We start from the raw sequence: 4,754 nt of genomic DNA on the forward strand, positions 1-4,754 counted from the left end.
CGCTGCACCGAAAGGCGAGTGGCCGAGCCGGGCGCTGTCTCCACTAACTGCCAACAAGATGGCGGGCCCTGCGGAAGTGACGAGTTCGTCTTCCGGGACCGACCGCACCGCCGACCAATCGCACCGACCCGGCCGCTATGGCCCCAGAAACCCCCGGTTCTGAGAGACCTGGGATGGCGCCGTTTCCGTGCTGAGAATTAGGGCCCCTTCTGCTCAGGGAGACGAGTGATTCCCGGGGCCCCTACTCGCCGCGGGCAGAGGATCCGTAAGGCGGGGTCTCTCCCCGCTCCTTAACCGTCGCTTTCTTTGGGGCTGTGCAGTAATTTCGTTTGCTTGAAACCAGCTTGGCAGGAAATGATTTTCTGCGGCCTGGGACGTGTCTCATGCAGCTTGGGCCTATCCTAAGAACAAACTGGCTGAAGAGCTATGAGCCCCTGCTTCTGGCACCAGTGGAGAGCACACACTGAAGTCAGGGCTACAACAAATGGGAAATAAATTCTCTCTTGGGGTTTTAGGACATAATTCCATGAAAAGGGCTGCTAACCAAAATCCTTTAAACTGAAAGCTTCCTGTTAATAGCAGCCTCTAATAAATTAGGTCCACAAACTGTAATAGAGTAGCACATTTGGAAATTACCAGCTTCGGGTACGTAGCCGTAAAAATATAAAATAACAGACGCTAGTGGAATGAGAATATATAAAACCTGGTGCCATAGGTGCTAGAACAGTTTTATAGTGGGGGTGCTGAAAGTCATGGAACAAAACTGTAAACCCCGTACATGATAGGAACCCCTTCAAACTAAGGAGTGCTGCTGCACCCACAGCACTTCTAGTTCCAGCATCTATGTGTTGTGCTACATCTGAATGAACTGGGATACCAAGGTCTCATTCTGCACTTCTATCTCATGCAGATATCATTTTCAACAAGAGCAGTGTGTACAAGTGACTGCAGGATTAGATTTAGAGTCTAAAAATATGAAACCTCTCTAGTCTAGCCTGACAATTGTCTGATATTGACTCTTGTAGCCAAATTATTTAGCTTAGTGTTTTCTGTGAAATAATATTAAAAAGGATAATTAGAAATATTTCATGCTGCTAAATTGAAAAATGAGCAGAAATATTTAGGAATATCTTTTCCTCCAGAAAAAGTTTCTACTACTATACTTAAGGATAGAAAGAAAGAATTATAGACGTGTAGGCCTGGAAGGACCTTGAGAGTTCTTCTAGTCCAGTCTCCTACACTAAAGGCAGGACTAAGTATTAACATTCACACATTTTGAATTTTAATCCTATCTTCCAAAGCACTTGCAACCCCTCCCAGCTTGGTATTGTCTGCAAACTTTATAAGTGTACTGTCAATGCCATTATCTAAATCATTGATGAAGATATTGAACAGAACTGATCCCTGCGGGACCCCACTTAATATGCCCTAACAGCTTGCCTGTGAACCACTGATAACTACTCTCTGGGAACGGTTTTCCAACCAGTTGTGCACCCACCTTATAGTAGCTCCGGCTAGGTTGTATGTGAGAAAGTCAAGCAAGACAGTATCAAAAGCCTTAGGGTATGTCTACACTACAAAATTAGGTCGATTTTATAGAAGTCAATCTTTAGAAAGCGATTTTATACAATCGATTGTGTATGTCCCCACTAAGTGCATTAAGTCGGCGGAGTGCGTCCTCAATACCATGGCTAGCATCGACTCATGGAGCGGTGCACTGTGAGTAACTATTCCACAGTCCCCGCAGTCTCCGCTGCCCATTGGAATTCTGGGTTAAGCTCCCAATGCCTGATGGGGCAAAAACATTATTGCGGGTGGTTTTGGGTACATGTCGTCAGCCTCCCCGCCCTCCCTCCCTCTGTGAAAGCAACGGCAGACAATCATTTTGCGCCTTTTTTCCTGGGTTACCCGTGCAGACGCCATAGCACGGCAAGCATAGAGCCCGCTCAGCTCACCGCTGCTGTTGTGAGCATAGTAAACACCTCACGCATTATCCTGCAGTATGTGCAGAACCTGGCTACGAGCTGCCAGCACGAGGACGATTGTGTGGAGGACATGGACACAGACGTTCCTGAAAGCACGGGATGTGGCAATTGGGACATCATGGCGGCAGTGGGGCAGGTTGATACAGTGGAACATTGCTTCTGGGCCCAGCAAACAAGCACAGACTGGTGGGACCACATAGTGTTGCAGGTATGGGATGATTCCCAGTGGCTGTGAAACTTTTGCATGCGTAAGGCCACTTTCCTGGAACTTTGTGAGTTGCTTTCCTCCACCCTGAAGCGCAGGAATACCAAGATGAGAGCTGCTGACAGTTGAGAAGTGAGTGGTGATAGGCCTGTGGAAGCTTGCAACGACTGCTACCTGTCAGTTGGGAATCAATATGGAGTGAGCAAATCTACTGTGGGGCTGTGATCCAAGTAGCCAAGGCAATCACTAACCTTCTGCTAGCAAGGGTAGTGACTCTGGGAAATGTGCAGGTCATAGTGGATGGCTTTGCTGCAATGGGGTTCCCTAACTGTGGTGGAGCGACAGAAGGAACACATATCCCTATCTTGGCACCGGACCACCTTGCCAACCAGTACGTAAACCGCAAGGGGTACTTCTCAATGGTGCTGCAAGCACTGGTGGATCACAAGGGACGTTTCACCGACATCAGTGTGGGATGGCCGGGAAAGGTGGCTATTCTCAGGGATGATCCCTTTTAGCCGAACGCAAACAGCCCAGCATGAACGGGGTCCTTTTACTGTTCCCTTACAAAAATTCCTCTGTTTCAACCAAGTAACCATGAATGATATCACTCTCCTGAGGCTAACACAGAAAGATATAAACCAAATGTTGCTTGAATGCGACCAAAACCCAGGACCATTTGCTGCCATGCTTTGTGCTGCAATGATTCCAGACTACTTGCTACTGGCTTGGCGTGGTAAAGTGTCCTACTGTGGAGGATGAAATAAGGCAGCCCTCCCCAGAAACCTTCTGCAAAGGCTTTCAAAGTACCTCCAGGAGAGCTTCATGGAGATGTCCCTGGAGGATTCCCGCTCCATCCCCAGACACATTAACAGACTTTTCCAGTAGCTGTACTGGCCGGGAATGCATCCCAAGTCTTCAGGGCAAATCAAACGTTAAACACAATTGCTTTTAAACCCTGTAGTGTAGTTACAAATGTGCACTCACCAGAGGTGCCTTCTCCGGCTTCAGGGTTCGGGGAGCTGCCTTGAGAGGGTATTGGCTCCAGGGTGATGAAAAGGTCCTAGCTGCCAGGGAGAATGGATTCTCTGCTTGCCTGCTGCGCATTCTCCTCCTCCTCCTCTTCCTTATCCACAAAATCCTCCTCCCTGTTGCGTGAGACTCCCCCCTTGCAGTTGTCCACAGACAGTGGTGGGGTAGTGGTAGGGTCCCCCCCCCATACAATGCCATGCAGCTGATCATAGAAGTGGCATGTATGGGGCTCTGACCTGGAGCGACCGTTTGCCTCCTTTGTCTTTTGGTAGGCTTGCCTGAGCTCCTTAACTTTCATGCGGCACTGCAGTGTGTCCCTGTTGTAGCCTCTTTCCACCATGCCCTGTGTGATTTTGGCATATGTTTTAGCATTTCTTCTTTTTGATCGGAGTTCGGCCTGCACAGATTCTTCTCCCCATACAGCAATCAGATCCAGTGTCTCCCATTTGGTCCATGCTGGAGCTCGTTTCAGTGGTGTAGCCAGGTTCTAAGAGCAGGGGGAGCAAACATAAAAAAGGTGCCCCCCCTGGCTCCTCCTCCGGCCACGCCTTGCCCCCCCCTTGGCTGGCTCCTCGGGCCACACTGCGGCCATGCTGCGCCCCCCCCTCGCTCCTCCGGGTGTGCCGCCCCCCCGTGGCTGTAGAGAGAGGCTAGCAGGGGACAGGGAGGTGGAGGGGAGGGATGTAGAGGGAGGGTGGCAGGAGACAGGGGGGTTGAAGGGAGGTGGAGGGGAGGGATGTAGAGGGAGGGTGGCAGGGAACAGGGGGTTTGAGGGGAGGTGAAGGGGAGGATGTGGAGGGAGGGTGGCAGAGGATGGGTACGAGGGGAGGTGAAGGGGAGGATGTGGAGGGAGGGGGACAGGGGGTTTGACTTGAGGGGAGGATGTAAGGAGGGTGGCAGAGGACGGGATACGAGGGGAGGTGAAGGGGAGGGAAAGGCAGGGGCATGGGGTACATGGGAGGGGTACATGGGGTATGGAGCTTGGGGAAGGGTTACCGGGGATGGGAGTGGGTTGGGGTCCCCGGGGCTCTCTGTGCAGAGGGGGCTGGAGCTGCCCCAGGGACCGGGAGAGCCTGGGAGTCCACTGCCTGCCGTTCCGCTGCTTCTTTCCGGGGCCCGGCCGCTAGGCCCGGCCCAGACAGCAGCAGAGAGCAAACCGCACCATGGCGAATCTCACGGCAGCCCCGATCACACGGCAAATCGGTAGCCGAGATCGCACGTGGCTCAGGAGCCGGGGGAGCTGCGAGACGCCGCCTGGCGCCTCGTGGTGGACAGAGACGGGCAGAGGATCCCGTTCGGGGCCCTGTTCCGGGAGCACAGAGCCATCGTGGTGTTTGTGCGGGTGACGGGAGAGCCGCTTTTTGTGTCATCCCACCTGCTTGTGCAAGTGGCTCTTGCGTAGCGGGACACCGGGGCATCTCCCCACTCAGTTCCAGTCTCCAAACCCACATCTCTGGGGGGAGGAGGAGCAGGCTGGCTGCAAATTGGGTTCCCACGGTACCCCTCACGCTGTCACTGCCTCGGAGGGGCTC

This window comes from Terrapene carolina, unplaced genomic scaffold (genome assembly GCF_002925995.2).
Source record: "Terrapene carolina triunguis isolate 2854851 unplaced genomic scaffold, T_m_triunguis-2.0 Scaffold211, whole genome shotgun sequence".
NCBI classification, from domain to species: Eukaryota; Metazoa; Chordata; order Testudines; family Emydidae; genus Terrapene; species Terrapene triunguis.